General features: G+C 41.4%; 1 protein-coding gene across 5 annotated transcripts in view; it reads right to left on the bottom strand.

The window, feature by feature from the left end:
• HDAC4 (histone deacetylase 4) overlaps nt 1-19,562 on the bottom strand; it is a 1,367,213-nt gene that overhangs the window by 1,278,967 nt on the left and 68,684 nt on the right. For 4 of the 5 annotated variants that reach the window (XM_078681413.1, XM_078681410.1, XM_078681417.1 and 1 more), the window contains exon 2: nt 4,095-4,240. The exons of the other annotated variant lie outside the window; for it this stretch is intronic. The gene's annotated coding sequence lies outside the window, so the exon portion shown is untranslated. The remainder of the gene's footprint in view (nt 1-4,094; nt 4,241-19,562) is intronic. 5 annotated transcript variants of the gene reach the window in all.

Below are 19,562 nucleotides of genomic sequence, written 5' to 3' on the forward strand. Positions count from 1 at the left end.
TGAGAATAAAGGCATCAGCAGTAGTCTAGAATTACGGAATGCAGTACAGAAAAGGTTGTTCCACCAAATCACACCTGAAATTGAAGTCATACTGACTTTCATATGCAACCTGCAAGCAAATCTCACACTTATCAAACCATATAATATACAAGACGTTGCCCATGTTACTGCGACAATTTTGAAGCACATTTTTGAAAACATTCTGAGAACGCTGTAAAAACAACTGCATGAATTTCTAAACATTCTTGTTAAATATGTATTATTGTATTAAAAATCATCTATCAATTAATTTTTTGGTTATATGTTTACACCATTTAAAACTACATAAAGGGGGGAGGAGCCTAGCGACGAACGAAGATGGCCGCATAAGCTCTCGGCTCCGTCGACCTCCTCCTGCTGCTTGAAAATCCTGCTACAAATCCTGCTTTTTCGCCTAGCTCCCGTGTGGGTGACCTGTTGCTGATACTGGCGGTGTGGTCCTGGGAAACTTACGACCCGGATTGCCGGAGTTACATCGAGTGGAAGTTCTTGGCCTAACGCTGACCGAAAACCGGGACCTCGAGTACTGACCCTGCCGGGTTGTAGTGCTACAACGGCGGCCGGGGGACCCAGACATGGTCCGGTCGATAGGAGTGGAGAGCAACCTGCCCCTGGATTGGTGGAGAGCCTGTGGTTCTACCCGCATTGAGGAGGTGTAATGATCCTGTGAGGGCTGAGTGGTCGGGGGTCCCCTTCTCGGCGTTCCCCTCCCGCCGGGGTGGGGCCCCCGTCCGAGAGGCCTTATCGCTGCTGTTCTGTGTGCCTCCTGCCCCCGCCTGCCCTCATCGCACTTCGGTCCCTGGGGGAATCGGGTGACCCGAAGGGCGCGCTGATGTCTGGAGTTGATCAGTTTGCGGGGGTGCGGGGTGAAGAAGAGCCATCATTGCGAACCGTGATGGCCGCCATTAAGGGTCTGTGCTCCTACATGGTTGCTCTTCCACATAAGTCGATCGCGGGTGACACCGAAACTGCCCGATCGCATAATGACTCTGATCTGTCTGGTCACCCTAAGCGAGCCGTTTCTCCCACTTTGATCACGGAATCTACGACTCGAGGCCCATCTAGTGTCGAAGCATGGAATGCAATATCTGTACCACAGTGTGCGGCTGAATCTGTCATGGTGTATCGCCCGTCCACGTTGACGAGTCCGCCTGTGGTCGTGTTCACGTGCTTGTCCCCCAATGACTTTATTGAAATTGTGACCCGACGGAAACAGCGGGCATCTATCGATCGTGTGAGTTGTGCAGTGTGTTGGAGTATGGGACGGTCGGGATCTGGTCGCACCGTGGCGTGTGTCATGGCGGCTGAGGATTGTGGTGGACTGTGGACATCCGTTGGGCTCGCCGCACAGATTCGGGGACTGGCTGGACTTTTGACTTATCCTGTGAATAGGCGGGTGCGGTGTGTGGAACTCATGGTGAACACTCGTAGAGGTCAAGGGTGAGACTGAAGTTCGACTCGGATGCTAGGGGTTCGTGAGGAACCTGGGACCCGCCATTTTCTTGTATTGGGGGCGGGGCGGTGTAGGACGTCTTTCCTGGGTTCTACCGGATCTACTTTGCTTGGTTGCTGATTGTTTAATGACCAGGACTGTACGTCGCAGGAGGGGGGTAGTGTGACCGGGGATGTGTGATTCTCCTCCTCCCTTAACTTTTCTTTTCTTTCTTTTTCTGTGTTTCCTTCCTTTATAAATCTCTTTTCTACTATATTTCGGGTTTTTGGTTGCTGGGCGATAGGCACGCTGCTAGGGGGGTAGGCCGTAGCCATCTGCAGGGGTGCAGGGTGGGGGGTAGGGGGTGGGGTATTTTTGTTTTTCCGTTCTCTGTTTCTATGGCCTTTTTCTCTTTTTAGTTTGACTGGACTTTCCTTTTTTCTCTCTCTCCCTGGGTTGGGGGACAGGGTATCGGGTTACTGTTTGGGCTTTTTGGGCGGTGCTGGGACTGTGGCCGCTCACCCTCTCCTGTCATTGGATTCATCGGGTGGGGTATTAGTCGGAAGTCTTCAGTAATGTATGCTTGCTTATCTTGCTTGCTTCAAAATGTGGTCGTCTCTACAGTTGGACATGCTTCCCTGCCCACCTTGTGACTGTATCTACTTTAGATCCCGTAGCCGGCCCCCTCCTGTTTTCTTTTCTCTCTCTTCTTCTCGTTAACATATGGAACTGTATTACGTATTTACCGTGTATATCCCATTTTATTTTTAAAATTGACCTCTCTTATCCTGAGCTGCTCTCCTGGGTGTGCCGTAACACTTTGATGCTCTAATTTTGCTGCCATGCCTCCGGGATGTTTGGCTGAATAGCTGTGTGCACCCTTTTGTAAATAAAGGTCTTAAAAAAAAATAAAAAATAAAAAAAACTACATAAAGACAATTTTCACAAACAGGTAGCAATTTTAAAAATCAAGTACATTAGCCTTCCGACTAATACATATCCACCAAATGATGGCACAGTACAATCATAAAAATGTTCACCAATAATCAGTGCTTGTGCATTATGTCACTAATCTTCACCAACACGTTTCGGGGGCGGGGGGGGGGGGGACTACTTTTCAACCACCTTCTTCGGGACTGTTAAACTATATATTCTTCCGAAATAATTTTTAAACATATACTGTGAATTATAACTAAAAGCTACTAACAAAACAGAAAAACAATCAACAATAAATATAAAATAAGCACACTCCCTCTTATAAATACAAAATACATCAATCAAAACTTAATTCATCATACATAAACCTCAAAAGCCCAAATCAAAAGCTCCATTTACATGATCGGATAATTATATTCATAGTGTTCTAAAATACATTGATTTTAAGTCTATGGCAATCATCACCAGACTTTAACTCAAACAAAGTACATCATTTATATTATATTTTTGGCTCTTAGTCAATGAATTGCCAAACCCATCACATCGTGGGGGGTAATGAAAAAGATCGGATATCCCTTGAATATTAAGTATTTCACCCTCGTATCCCATTTAGACAAAACAGGTTAGGTTCTGGGTACTCTATGTCTAAATCACAGACCCTTTTATGGTGCGCACTCACCTCGCAAAATATAACAATTTAAAGCGGCTCATAAATATCTAAACTCCCATAGGACTTCCTAGATCATCGAATGGCTTAGTTTCTCTTCCACAAATTAAAATTAAAAAACATTTTAGAAATAACAAATTCTGATAAACGACTGACACCAGCCCCAAAAGTTGTTACAAGTAATTATATACAAGTTTTCTCTTAATTGTACTCTGATCCCTATGAGGGATATCGCCGTATCAACAACAGGGTTACAGTCTACTTAGGGACCCCCCCTTTTTATATTCGGGTCATCCACTAACATTTCCATGAGACACCATCTTATTATGTCAATCTAAAGGGTCATCACTCCTGACATAGTCCCAAACTTCATATATCTAAGAAAATTCTCACCTCGAAAAGGGCATGAAAACAATTCTTATCAAATGCTTTACTAACAGTAACACATGGACCGCTCGGTGGGTTATACTCGTCGTATAAACATCCCTCCTATTTAGAACTGAAAAGATTAAAATAGGATATTGGATACATTGTTGCTGCCACTCTAATAACATCCTTCCCTACCTGAGAAATGCCCTGTTCACTTACAGTTTAATCAGTGCAACCTTCCACTGTTAGAATATGCAAAAGTACAAGTCTCCATTCAGAGCTACTACTATAATCTTATTACATTGTCCTGCTGATCTCACTCGTACCTTGATTTAAAACTGTTAAGGAAAGTGATTTTAAATGTAATTCAGACTCTTTCAGGTATAATTAAAGCACCACATTCTAGTGATTGTTGACCTCCTACTTGTCGCTTACCTCTAATGATGTTCGTTGAATCTTCAACTTATAGAGGGTACACAACTTATAGAGGGTACAAAAAGGAGGATATGTACTGTGTAGACTGCTATTTATTGCCCACTATGCTCCCCTTCACCAATTACACAATGTATACTAACGAATCTCAAGGTCGTAAACAGAAAGGTAGGACTTCTGGCAATGGGTAAAAATTAAAACCACCAAGCAGATGCTTACTGTTGAAGGATAGCTTGCATAAAGGTGACTTCTGGACACCCTCTGTCTTCTACTTCCATGACAAAGACCAGAATCGGACGCCTTGAGAAGATCAAATTACACTTCTGACAAAAACCTTGTTTGCATCTCCGTGGTAGACAAACAACCTGTAAAAAAAAAAAAACATAAATAAAAGGCATTGTCATTTACAATGCCAATAGCTCAAACTCTCGTAAATGCGAGACCTATTGCATTGCAAATGCTTGTAAACTTGCAGAAGGCCTGTTTAAGAGCCTAGAAAGAAAAAAACGGAAGATGAGGAAGTAAGATCCAGTGCCTTGAGACCGTCACAGGTGAGTAGTGAGCTCTACAAATCTCCGATTGATTTATTGATTGTCGGTTCCAGCATGTGTGCGAGGTGCTCAAAACTATGCACATCACCTTGTTGTCTTTAAAGGAACAAAAAGACATCCTAAGACAGTCCTGCCATAGCTAAGTGTTGAAGAGGAGTTCAAGCAGGTTAACGTATCATATATATTAATCCTGGTTAACCCAATTGGTCTTTCACGGCTAAGATCAAGTTTAACTACATGACTTGTAAATGGAAGAATTTAATGCATGTATACATAGGGCTCGCACGGCTCGATTTCAAAATTAAAAAAAATGAAGTGTATGCATTTAGTAAACTGACGCTATTCTTTAAACGTGACACAATGGGCATCGCTTAACATGAAGGAGACAATGCCCAGTACATTAATAATGGTCCTCCCTTTCTACACAGCTGGTTAACTAGACAGGCTAGTCAGTAGCTTCATCAACCTGTGGACCAAATGTTTGGTGTTTGATACTACTACTCCTATTGTCACAATATAGTACATTCTATTTTATGATTTCCTTAGTTACGCTGTGTTGTGTTATGTTAGGCTACTGATTATTTGTACTTATTGTCTTCCATTCAATTGTCAAAGTTGTAGCCACTACTTTAATTCCATGTACCACAGCCATTTTCTTCTTTGCAATCATGTACAATTAAATACACGTCGGTATTTTTCCTTTTGTTTATTCTGAAACTACCAATAAAAACTTTTGAAATAAAAAAAAAACGCAGATACTTCTTATTGCTTGCCAACAAAGTGTTGTTTACTCAAACATGCTCTTCCTTGCCTACCTACCCAAGGAGGACAACATTACAATGGCATTCTTCATTCATAGATGATTCATGGAGATACTGTCCCATGTAACGGGAGACATATCCTAAAATAGAACACCACACACATCAAAACAAGCATTGGCAAAGCTGATCGGTCTGGCATTTGCTGCAAGCCTTTTGGATTGGTCAGTGCTTATTTTATTTTGACATGGGTTTTGAGAAACATTGTTTGAAGCTGCTAGGCCCGCATCAATCTTTAGGAAAAATAATAATAAAAATGATTAAAAAAATAGTCTGTGGGCAAATATATTTTTTGTCACAAAAAGCAAAAGCACAATTTGCCACAATAGTTCCTGGCACCTATAGGAATTACTGTGGGAGCAAATGTGCTCCTCGTGAAAGAGAAGACTACAGTCATTCACAAAGAAAGTTACCCAATAACTTAAGTGGGTTGACCTACTCCGCTATGCTGAAGGCTACAGTGGGAAGAAAATTATTAATTATACAATAACAGACCAATGGACGAAGAGGGCTGGCTAAATGCCCTACACGTAGGTATATTACACATAATTTTTATGAAATCAAAAGCTGCAAGCTGTGAATGAGCACAAATGAGGGCTGGCACCAACTCCATCTGCAGATCTAGTAAACCACATTCTAGGTATAGTGCTTAATGACAGCCTGATGGCTGGGGTAGCCAGATGACACCAAGATGACTGCCAAAACAGATTAACATTTCGGAACAAATGCCTCAGAAAGACAAAAATCTGAGCTCTTTGACACTTAATCTCAAAACCCTATTCGCTGCACTTGCTCGGGACACAACATGAGAAGTAAAAGACTGAAAGGAGTTCATGACCCATTAATGAGTGTAGTGTAAAGGTATCAACTGCAAGCTCCAGCAGACTGTTAAAGACACATTCATCATGGGTTAAGGCATAGAGATCATTTACCAGATCACATTACCCAGGTTGGACTGCCAGATCCCCACAATTGTTTGCCACTCACAAGCTCTCTGGTCAGTGCTTCTACAGTGAGCCACTATCCAGTAGAGCATGTCCACACCATTCCCACTTGAAGCTCAGCGCCACAAACCTAGTAAGAGAAGAAGTATTCGAGAGACAAATAAAGTAAAGGCGCACTGAGGCAGCACCATATGTGCCTACATGCGCGATGACGCAGGTGAGTGTGCCCATGCATGATGACGTTGGTGAAGGACTATGCGTGAAGACATTAATGCGCACCCATGAATGATGACGTAGGCACCGTGCCTCGCAACACAGGCATACGCACGAGTCACCAAGCAGGTGCGCGCTTACAAAATGACAGTTTTTGGTTTCCTGATCTGAAATGGTGAATGACATTCTTGGGTCAGCAAAAATGAAAAGTTTAAATGATTCTATTAGCACAAAAGCTGTTTTGGCAAGGCTAAGTGGCTCGGCAGCAAACAGAAGCTCCAGGTCACCCAAAAACAACAAAAAACTAAACTTAACATTTATTTTTATAAGAACACGATGGTGAGGGAAAGCAATGAGGGGTGGGTGGGTGTTGGATTTTTCGAAGAAGACTCCAAACTCAATGTAATTGGAAATTGCAGGTTTATTCCTTAAAGAAGATCTCAACCACCAACTTGGAGCCAAAGTATTAACTGACACAAGGTTTCAAGTAACAACAAGCCTTTCCACAGATACACTATGACATAAGCACATTCTAGTAACAGTTCTTCGATAGAGCACACAAGATTGAAACGGACACAGCAGAGACAGACCCTGAGCATCCAAGAACCATACAGCAGGCAGATCGCTAGATGCGACTACGTGTAATGTCGACTCTTACTCCAGTTCAATTTAAATCTTCTTTATTGGCAACTCTGCTCATAACACATCATCGACGATGGCTACATGTCCGCATTCCCTCATCAACTGTCCCTCCATGGAACCCCACACATGCATTCCTATTCTAAGAACACTTCTACATTCTTAACCAAGAATACTACAACACAACACATCTTCCCCCTTAACAATAATAAATGAGCAACGGGAAACTATACAAAACATAAAGGACTGCAAAAAGAAAATAAAATAAAAATGAAAATAAATAAAAACTAAACTAACATATAGTCTTTAAGTCTGTGAGGAGTATGGATGACTCTTCCAAATCTTCCCAATTTCCTTGTATCTGTACAAGTTTGTTCACCCAACTCTTCATTTTCTATACAATTATCTTCTTCACTTCTTACTTCATCTTCCACTTCATCTTCCCACAACCATTCCTCGAACATAGCTGTAGCTCCCCCAACATGGGGAACGCTCTCAAAAATTATTTACTTGCCGCCGCTGCTGGAACTGAACTCTTCCGAGTTACAGGAGCCCCTTCGACCACTTCGAAGACTAGCAGCCTTTCTAATCTGCAGCTGAACTGCTCCTGAATTGCCCCTGCATCCCGCAGCCCCGCTCCCACTGCCATCTGGGGAGCCGGCTGCCGAGTGGAGTGCAGGAGGAGGACTACACCTCCCAGCAGACCACGCAACCCGCGTGGTCACTCGTCAGCGCCAGGAGGCGTATTAAAACAGCGGCACACCTGCTGAGCGGTGGGAACGCTCTCAAAAATTATTTACTTGCCGCCGCTGCTGGAACTGAACTCTTCCGAGTTACAGGAGCCCCTTCGACCACTTCGAAGACTAGCAGCCTTTCTAATCTGCAGCTGAACTGCTCCTGAATTGCCCCTGCACCCCGCAGCCCCGCTCCCACTGCCATCTGGGGAGCCGGCTGCCGAGTGGAGTGCAGGAGGAGGACTACACCTCCCAGCAGACCACGCAACCCGCGTGGTCACTCGTCAGCGCCAGGAGGCGTATTAAAACAGCGGCACACCTGCTGAGCGGTGGGAACGCTCTCAAAAATTATTTACTTGCCGCCGCTGCTGGAACTGAACTCTTCCGAGTTACAGGAGCCCCTTCGACCACTTCGAAGACTAGCAGCCTTTTTAATCTGCAGCTGAACTGCTCCTGAATTGCCCCTGCATCCCGCAGCCCCGCTCCCACTGCCATCTGGGGAGCCGGCTGCCGAGTGGAGTGCAGGAGGAGGACTACACCTCCCAGCAGACCACGCAACCCGCGTGGTCACTCGTCAGCGCCAGGAGGCGTATTAAAACAGCGGCACACCTGCTGAGCGGTGGGAACGCTCTCAAAAATTATTTACTTGCCGCCGCTGCTGGAACTGAACTCTTCCGAGTTACAGGAGCCCCTTCGACCACTTCGAAGACTAGCAGCCTTTCTAATCTGCAGCTGAACTGCTCCTGAATTGCCCCTGCATCCCGCAGCCCCGCTCCCACTGCCATCTGGGGAGCCGGCTGCCGAGTGGAGTGCAGGAGGAGGACTACACCTCCCAGCAGACCACGCAACCCGCGTGGTCACTCGTCAGCGCCAGGAGGCGTATTAAAACAGCGGCATACCTCCCTCGCGGGACGCGAGCGGGACGCCCGGAGCGAAGCCCGGGCAAAGGGCGGGCCCTCAGTGGCCGAGGTAGGCCGGGCTGGGCCACGGCATTTAGATTTTGTTTTCTCTTAGTTTTTTGCGTGCCGTATTATATATTTTTAGGGTATGTAAATTACGCCGATAGGATTATTGTCACATAATTCCTTTCTGCAAGTTTGTCTCACGTCCTCATCTCCTGTGACTATTTATTATTTTAAACTTCGCTCCAGTTTTACTTTTGGGAATTCTGTTGTAGGACCGGATACTTTTCCTTCTTATAGCTTCATGGAAGCAAAGAAATTACGCTCTGGGAAAGTTGTAATGGAGAAACCTGGTACATTACCCGGTCCTATTCACTTGAGGAAAAAACAAGCTACTAGTGATCTCATGAAGGGCCAGATGCAACTAGTTCAAATTTGGGAGAAAAGTTTGAATAAGTCCTTAGAAAATTCTAGGATAAGTGTTACAGATAAATCTTTTAAACTGGATCTTTGTCCAAATGTGGAGGGAGTTTGTTTGTTGGAGCCTATGGCAGAAATAAAAGGGTCCTTGAGTCAGACAAGTGAGGGAAATCTCCCTCCATGCCCTGTATATGTGGCTGACGCTGACCCTTTGATAATATCTCAAGCTTTGGGCCAAAATGTTCTTAAGGGAAATGATACCTTGGATGAAGCTAAGGGAGATGTTTCAATAGCTACTAGCATTGACTTAGAACTCTGTGGTCGATATGTAGATAAGACATCTTTATCCCATATAGCGGCTAACAAAACACCCCGTGGAGAAACACCCTCTGGTCTGCTATTATACAGCAGTACCCCCTCTATTAAATCTACCGATAATCTGTCTACACAGAGTGGTGTGCAATCTCCGCAACTTAATCTATCGGGGATTTGTGCTTTTACATCATCCAGCTATCCAAAAAATGACAAACCTATCTCTGAGTCACTCATTGCCCTTGAGCAAATTCTGTCTTCCATATTACTTTTAATGGGTAAATTTGCTGTAAACTCTGATTGTATTTTGTCTTCGGTTACCGAGATTTTGCAGGCAATATTGGCACAAAATGTGAAAACTGTTGAAAATGTGATTAAGCCTTTGATTACTTCTGCTAACCCTGATCTTCCTGTACAAAAAGAGGTTGCTAAAAATACTGAGGTGAGGGGAAATGTTCCTTTGGGATGTACTATAGAGGCAGATATTCATAAGTCCCCTGATCAATCCTCCTCATCCCTCTTGCTCCAGAGAACAGAGCCAATACTGGCTGCACAGGAAGAAAATGTGTTTGAAGAGCCTCACATGGGGGCTCATGATCTTTTTCCTATTTTTGTACTTGATAAAAAGGAGCCTGAGGGGCCCATCGGGACTCCTCGAGCTGCTAAAGCAAAATCGAGAGGGAAAAATAGGAAACAGATACGTAAATATAAAAAGAAAAGACCCAGACAAATTATCTTTCAAAAACACATAATATCGGAAACACCTGTTCGCATAGAAAGAGAGTATACCCCACCTCTAGACATCCCTGATAAGGTGGAAATCGAAAGTATTATAAAGGAAGAATGTGGGAACACCCCGGTCGAAGCAACTATGAAGAGGGAGGCCCCATGCCCAATGGTAAATGTTCCTGCTCATCATCTCTCTATAAGTACCGATGATAATATACACTCGTTGTCAGCAACAAGAGTATTTAATCCAGCTGCCCCCATCTTTCGCTCTCAGAAGGAGGTAGTCAGGAATGTAATACCCCAGATTGCAAAAAGCCCTATTTTATACGTGGATACTCTAACACTGGATTTTCTCCCACTATTTGATTTTGATCTAAAAATGAATAGATCCTGGCTACTTAATTGTTTTAAAGAAATAGATAGCTTAAAGTTGATTTCAACAAACGATATTGATTTAGTTCTCCCAATAAGATCTATAAATGGGCAAAGAACAAGGGTAAAATTTTACTCGAAAATAATTGCTAACTTAGTTCTTCAGCAAGCCGAAGCCTTTCAATGTAGAGGAATTGACGTGTTACCTATTGTTAATAACAATTTGTGTTCATCCTCTATTGAACGAAACACAAAGTTGACCTCTGGACATGATGATTTTTCATTGGGTAATAATGACCTAAAGATTTGGCTTTCCAGAGGTAAACGAATGGTTTCCCAGGTACTTTCAGTACCTGGTAACACAGATAATCCTCTAAAGGAAGACATTTCGATGTGGAACTGGTTACCCGGAGTTCTTTCAAATTCTTCTTCGGGAATCCAACAACCAGCTTCGCATCTTTAACACTGGTTTAAAAATTGTCTCTTGGAATGCCGCCGGTTTGTCTAATTGCCCTGAGAAATTTGATTTTCTTCTTTCCTTGAATGCAGATGTGGTATGTATTCAGGAGACATGGTGTAAAACTCTTCCATATGGAGGGAATGATTACTTCGTCTTAGAGGCCCCTGCCACTCCTTCAAAAAAAGGTCATGCTAAAGGTGGAATTGCCTGCCTTCTATCAAATGCATTGCAATGGCATTTCTCACATTACAAAGACGAGAGTAACCTATTCCAAGCCATAACCATTTCCAATTTGGACTCCATTGCTCAACGGTCCTCGCTTATAATATTAAACGCTTATATTCCCCCAGAAGATAAGTTTACGATAGTTTTAAAACGTATGTTTTCCTATGTACAACAACAAATAGAGGTGGATCACCCCCCATACTTATTATTAGTGGGGGACTTAAACTGTAAAGTGTCTAATACTTCTTTAGACATGTTTAGAAACAAAGTAAAAGAAGAAGTATATAATATACCCCAAGCTATCTTGCCCACTAAAATAAAAACTAATAAAAGAGGCAAGACTCTACTTGGGGAACTTAGTTCTGTGGAGGGAATCATTATAAATGGCAGAATGCCTTCAGATACCCCAGCTAATTATACACATGGTTCCACTAAGGGAGAATCTATTTTAGACTATGTAATAACAGACTTCGATATGTTCTCTTTTCTTAAAGATTTAGTGATCTCGCATACCCCCCTGAGTGACCATAAAGTTATCAACTTAACTGTCTCTCTAACTCCCCCTGAAACTAGCCTCTGGTCTTTAAAGAATAGAGGTTTTTCTATTAATTATAATAAAGATAGATGTTATTGGGGATTTACTAACAACATGAATGTACAAAGCATCCTTACCCAATTACTAATGGAGCTTGACCACTGGCAAGGAAGGGAATTCCTGTTTCTCGAATTTCTCATTAAAAAAGTCACCGCAACGGCTAGAATTACAGGAAATCATAAAAAGAAATATTTTTCTCCTAGTCCCTTATTAAAGTTAAATATTGAGATTAATAAACTTGTCAGAAAGCAATACCTTAATAGATCAGGGGAAATTGAGTCTCAGTTAGCTATACTAAAAAGAAGGAGGGTAAGATTGAGATCCAAGTTAAAAAGAGAAAAAGAAGACAATTTATGGATCAAGTTAAGAGAGGTATCAATCCGCAAAAACGCTAGAGAGTTTTGGTCCGTAATAAGGCAAGGATGTGGGTCTGTAAAAACGTCCACTCCTATAGCTATTTCGGAAGATGCCTGGACCCAATTTGTAACCACCTTATATGCGCCAAATGGGGCAGGGGTGGACTCATGGGACCCAAGGCTTAATAGTGATCTTAAAATGGAACTCCCTACTGAGTATTCCATAGCTTCCGTAGTAAAGAGCATGCGCTCTTCTGGGGCTATGGGACCTGACGAATTACCCATGTCTATAATTAAGCAAGATATAACTTCTTGGAGCAGGATTCTCCTCCCAGTATTTTTAGCGTGTTTTAAGACACAAACAGTCCCCGAATCGTGGCGGGGGAGTATCCTAATCCCAATTTTTAAAAAAGGTGACCGGGATAATCCCTCTAACTATCGTCTAATAGCTCTATTAGACTCAATAGGGAAAATTTTTGCCAAACTCTTATTAGTTTTAATAACAGATTGGGCAAATTTAAACAATATAATACCTATGGAACAGACAGGTTTTCGAAAAGAGCATGGAACGCTAGATAATTTAACATCGTTACAGGTAATCATGGATAAATACGCTCGTGTACGGGGGGAGGCGTATACGTAGCATTTATAGATTTCTCCACAGCGTTCGACAAGGTGGATCGTCCTACGTTGTGGAGAAAGTTGGCGGCATTGGGTATGCCGGAATATTTATTGAATTTAATTAAGGCTCTACACTCGAACACATGGTGTAAGGTGTTACAAGGCGGTGAAAGGGGTCTGTCCCAATCGATCCCTTCCCGGAATGGATTAAAACAAGGCTGTATTTTGGCACCCACATTGTTTTCCTTGTATATGGCTGATTTACCAACAACAGTTGCAGTTTGTGAGGGAATAGCTCCGAAAATCGGAGGGACAGGTATATCGATTCTAATGTATGCGGACGACATATTGGTTTTAGATCTGACCCCTAAAGGTCTCTCTAATCGTCTTCATGCATTGAATCAATTCGCCGATGCACACTTTATGAAAATTAATAGTTCTAAAAGTAAAATTATGTGCATCTTTGGAAAGAAGAAGTGCAGATCTAGTAGCTATAATTGGTCAATCAGCGGAGAAAAACTTGAGGTAGTTAAATCCTATATGTTTTTAGGCAAATTAATCTCTGCTAATCTTAGTGAGAAGCCACACATTGAACATAGCTCACGAAAAGCAATGGCCCATGGAAGGGGACTATGTTCTCTGTATAAAGCTACTGGGAAAAGGCACTTCTCTTTATGCTTGGATGTATTTAGAGCGAAAATTCCTGCAACCCTCCTTTATGGAATAGAATTAGTGGATTTGAAACAATGGGGTTTCATGCAAAAAATGGAAGGAAAGGTACTAAGGAAAATCTCCTCATTTAATTCTGCCTGCTCTACAACATCATGCAGGCTGGAATTCGGACTTCGAAGTTGTTGGGCTCAGGGGTTGGCGGCACTCGTAAGATGGGTAGCCTGTTTGGCCAGAGGTAAACCAGGCACCTTACGAGCAATCTTAAAAAAGGAATTATTGGGCAACTTTAATGAGTTCTCGCAGCTGGTAAAGAACTTTAGAAAAGCGATCTTGCTGCTTGAATTGGATGAAAGCACGTTATTCTTGCTCTCTCCACTAGAGTTAAAGTTAAAGTTAAAAAGTATGTCCTGGGAACTTTGTTATAAGTCGGATATACTTGCCCAACAGAAGCTTAAAGAAAAGGAAGCCCTGGTCATAACCTATACACCAAAATTAGCCCAACAATATTTAACCTGGAATATTCCGCATGGAGTCCGTAGATTTTGGTACCTTTTACGTCATAATTTGCTTCCACTTAATCCACTTTTAGCAAAATGGTATGGAGTTTCTCCTATATGCAATTATTGTAATAATGCTATTCAAGATCTTAACCATGTTTTGTTCATTTGTCCGGTATTGTCCCCTATGCGTCAAAAATGGATAAAACCAATTTGTTTACAATTGGGAATTGTGAATGTAAAAATGTTTTTCCTTGCACTTTATTGTCCCCCTAACGAAATGTTCTGTTCCAGAATTTTTAAATATTTTAAAGAGTTCTTAGATATTTATTAATGAATTTACAGGAGATGCTGATGTTTGGATTACTTGTAGATAATTTGTGCCTGGTCCTGTTGTCGTGTGATGTTTTCTAATTTCTTATCAATATACTAATGTGTATGTATTTTTTATGTGGCCCTCAGTGAGAGCCAAATCATAATAAACTTTTGAACTTTGAACTCCCCCAACATCCTCCTCTTCCGCTTATTTTTACATTTAGCTATTCGACTCATATGCCATACCCGACCATCACTAAGTCTAGCCGAGTTCTTTAGACACTCCACAACTTTACATGGCTTTGAAAATACACTTTCTCCTTTTGCCACTTTTCCCCACTTCTTAGTTTTTACCCAATCACCTACTTCAAGTTCTTCCACCATTGTCACATTCTTTTTATCAAAGTTCTTTTTGTACACTTGCTGTGCTTTTATAATATTTTCCTTAACTTTTTCCGGTGACCATTCTACATGTTTCGTACTATCCATCCATCCTATGTTATCTCTCGTGAACGGTTCCCTACCTCTCATCACAAATGGACTCAAACCAGTGAGAGAAGGTGTGAGACGATAACCCCACAACATTTTCTTAATCTCAACTTCCCAATTTTTCTTATTCTCACATGCAATTTGGATAGTCCCTTTAATGACGCGATTAAACCGTTCTACAGCTCCATTACCAGAAGGATGATATACAGAAGTCAATGCGTGTGTAATGCCATTCCTTTTTAAAAACCCCTCTACCTTTACTGCTGTAAAATGTGTTCCATTGTCACTAATAATTCTTTTAGGTAACCCTTCTCTCAAAAATACACCATTAAGAAAATCTATCACCGTTTCTGCATCAGCTTTGTTGACAATTTCTAAATCAACCCATTTGCTAAAGAAGTCTACTAAAACTATAATAAACCTACCCTCTCCATTCCTGTTCTGGACTGGACCAACAAAATCAATGGCAATCAAATCCCAAACCATCCCAGGACATTGTACATGTGACAATGGTAGTTTTAACGTCGTTAAACATTTATCTGAATCAGCACACTCCTTGCACTCCCTTACAACTCTTTCCACCTCAATATTTACGCCTGGCCACCAATACGAACTTTTTACTCTCTTCTTTGTCCTAACAATTCCGAAATGTCCTTCATGACATAAATCTACTACCCTTTTCCTCAAAGTTCTTGGTGGTATGACCTTTCCTCCTCTGTAAACAAATCCTGACTCTACACTCAACTCACTTCTCACTTCCCAAAAGCTCCTTTCTTCTTCTGCATCCGGTTTTCTTTCACTCCAACCTTCTAAAACCGTCTCTTTTATTTTCTCCATCAACTCATCTTTCCCATAATGCAGAAGCCATTCTTTTTTATCAATTGACTTATCGAACTCTTCCTCCACTACAGCAATTTGATACCCATCCCACTCACTCCTAGGTACTTCTTTAATCGGTAAGGGCATTCTACTCAAACAGTCCGCAATTTTATTTTGTACCCCAGGAACATATTTAATCCTGTAATTGTAATCCTGCAGTCTCATTGAAAGTCTTGCTATTCTCGCCGAAGCTCTAATCATAGCGTTTGTAGTCAATAAATTCACCAATGGTTTATGGTCTGTTCTTACATCAAACTCACTTCCCCACAAATACACTCTGAAATGTTCCATTCCCCACACACAACCAAGGGTCTCCCTTTCTATTACAGAATAAAGTTCTTCTGCTGGAGTCAAACTCCTTGACGCAAATCCAAGAACTACTTCTTTCTCTCCACCTTCATTTTGTGTCAAAACCGCACCCAAACCTTTCCCGCTTGCATCCACTGTTAACACACTCTTCAATTCTGGATCAAATCCCTTAATTGGTGTGGCACTGCATACTTCCTTCTTAAGAACTTCAAAACTTTGTTTACACTTTTCATTCCATTCAAATTTACTCTTTTGCTTCAATAACAGTCTCAAATCATAAGATTTCTCTGAAAAATTCGTCACAAATTTTGAATAATACTCCGTCAGCCCTAAAAATGAACGGAGTTCATCTTTATTTTTTGGCTCCGGTGCTTCACTCACCGCCTGTAACAATTCTTTTTTTGGAGAAATACCATCAACACCAATATTATGACCTAAATAAGCTACTTTTTGCTTAGCAAACTTACACTTTCTATATTCTGCCATCAGTCCCTTAATTCTCAAAATATTGAACACATCCTTTAATCTTTTGTCATGAGTCTTTCTATTCTCTCCCATTACTAATATGTCGTCTTGAAAAAACAACACTCCTGGAATTCCCCTCAAAATTTCACTCATAATCCTCTGGAAGACTGCCGCCGCAGAGGCTAGCCCAAAAGGCATTCTAACATATTGGAAACAACCAAACGGTGTAATAAAAGATGTTATTTTCCTGCTCTCTTTGTGCAATTGAACCTGATGGTACGCTGACGACAAATCAACTGTTGAAAACCATCTCCTACCTTTCGTTTTAGCCAATAACTCATTAATCTTTGGTAATGGGTATTTATCCACTAAGATTTCTTTGTTCACTCCTCTCACATCCACACAAAGCCTGATCTTACCATTCGATTTCCTAGCTACCACGTTCGGAGACATCCATACCGATGACTCAATCCTCTCAATTATTCCTGATGTTTCCAACCTTATTAATTCTTTTTCCAATTCATTCCTTACTGTAAACGGAACGTTTCTTACTTTATAATTTACAGGAACAGCATTCTCTTTCAATTTTATCTCATGTTTGAATCCCTTTTGCACACCAATTTTTCCTGAGAATACATCATTATACTTTTTTTTAATTTCTTTCGCTAAATCATCATTCTCACCCAATACCATAACTTGCTCTTTTGCATTCGGATTCAGTATTATATCCAAGCTTGCCTGATCTTTCCATCCTAAAACACTTGGTCCATATTCTGCAACATACATTCTTCCCTCTGCTACTCTGCCTTTAAACACAAATGTCACATCTCTACACCCCACCATAGGAATGCTTTTCCCAGTGAATCCTCTTGGATTTTTGTCACTTTTCATTAGATCAACACCAATTTCTTTCTCAAATTTTTCTTTCCACATATCCAAATTAACGATAGTATATGGCGATCCTGAATCTGCCACTAATATCACTTTTACCCCCGCCACTTCAATTTCACATTTGGGTTTACTTTTCCCATTACTTTTAACATCCAAAATAAAATCTCATCATAAAAATTTCATCATCTTCATCTGAATCTTCTTCTTTAACTTGTTTCCTCAACTCATCTTCTTCCTTTGTCACATACTTTATCCTTGTAGTTTTATCTCTTCTATAACAAACTCTTGCATAGTGACCAATTAATCCACATACTGTACATTTTTGATCTCTTGCTCTACATGCTTTGCTGTTCGCCAAATGTGTATAACTTCCACATCTAAAACATGCTAAATTAGTTGTGCTTTCCCTTCTGTATTCATTTTTTGTTGCTTGAAAATATTTCTTCTCCGCCTTTTTTTCATCAAATGTATCTCTCTTCTCTGCACCAACGCTGCTTGCTCGCTCTTATAGTTTTTCTCACAACACACACCTCTTCTTTATCTTTTCCTTTCTCTTCGTCCAGGGCTGCTTTTGCACATCTGACTGATACTTCAGCCTTTCTTACTACCGCTAGCACCTTATTCAGTGTTCCATCTCCCATGGTCCATAATCTTTCTTGCACCCTTTTATTATTTGTGAGCATAATGATTTGATCTCTAACTCCTCTTCTATCTGTCCAAATCTACATTTTTCCGCCATTCTTTTCAAAACGCTTAAATAATCATCAATCTTCTCATCCTGTTCTTGCTTCGTCCTAAAAAACTTGTATCTGTCAATTGCCACACATACTGTTGGTGCATAATATCTTTCCAAGTCGTCCAACGCATTCTCATATACATCCGTTTCATCTTCACCTCTTTCCTTCTTTTGCATCCGCTCATATTGCCTAATTCCTTCTGGTCCTAAGGAATGTAGTAATATTCCTTTTTTAATTTCCGGTGTCATTTCTTCATTTTTAATAGTGAACATGTAATTCTTGAAATATACTTTCCACTCTTGCCATCTTATTTTTGGTTCTCCAGGTTCTTTTAAGAATGGTATTGGTGGCGTTAATGTAAATGTTTGTGCCGCGCACATTTTCCTTCTTTTTTTTATTTATTTAAAAAGTAAAGTTTGTATTATACTTTTTTTTTCCTTGTTAGTGTTTGCTGTAAATTACAACACTAACACCACTTTCTAGTAATGTTCTTTTGTCATTTTCTTGCTGTCTCTTTTTTACTTCCTTTTAATTTCTATTTCCGACACTTTTACGATCAGTTCTTGCTTTAAATCGAACACGAGTTTTCCCAACTCGTTAAAATGGCCGCCATTGATGATGTCACACACTCGCCAATCAGCGTGTGCGCATTCACCTTCTTCCACTGCGTCACAATCCTCATGCGCAATGACACGGCTGCTCCCGCTGCTGCGCGCGATGGCTCAAACTCCTTCTACGCGCCTCTCGCTGCTGCCACTGCTGCACGCGATAATCAAACTCCTTTCACGCGCCTCACGCGCTACTTCTCAAGCGTAAGTATTTTAACTCTTTTTTCCTTTAAAATAGCTTATATCAACATTACGCCGTCTCGCTCACCTCCTTCTTCTGTCAATTTCATCATTTCATTTCACCCGATTCAATATTTCCTCGTTCCGCTCGTCTCTGTCTTCGGCCAATTTCACTGCCTCTTCTCACTTTATTTCAGGCTCCCTCATGTGGGTTCACACAGAGTTGCCCGTCCTCCGTCGCCAAATTGTAATGTCGACTCTTACTCCAGTTCAATTTAAATCTTCTTTATTGGCAACTCTGCTCATAACACATCATCGACGATGGCTACATGTCCGCATTCCCTCATCAACTGTCCCTCCCTGGAACCCCACACATGCATTCCTATTCTAAGAACAATTCTACATTCTTAACCAAGAATACTACAACACAACACTACGGTGGAGGGACCCAAGGGAGGTGCAAAATGTGCAGGCTGGACTCTTCTTGGGCCTCGCCAAAGATGGGCCAAAAGGAACTGAAGTGGTGCAAGAAACTAATGAATTATGCACATTGCTGTCGAAATTATGCCTGTATATATGTCAACCGTATGATGTCGCTTTGAATGGCTGGCCGTTGCCGGCTTAAATTGATATTTTATGCTGAAAATCAAAAAAAATTTTTTTTTTAAAGTAGCCCCCTAATTGTGAGCAGTGGAAGGATACAAGTCAATCAAAAAGATGATGTGGGGGGGATTATGGTTCAGGGGAGGGGCAA

The sequence above is a fragment of the Lissotriton helveticus genome, chromosome 3_1 (assembly GCF_964261635.1).
Source record: "Lissotriton helveticus chromosome 3_1, aLisHel1.1, whole genome shotgun sequence".
NCBI lineage: Eukaryota > Metazoa > Chordata > Amphibia > Caudata > Salamandridae > Lissotriton > Lissotriton helveticus.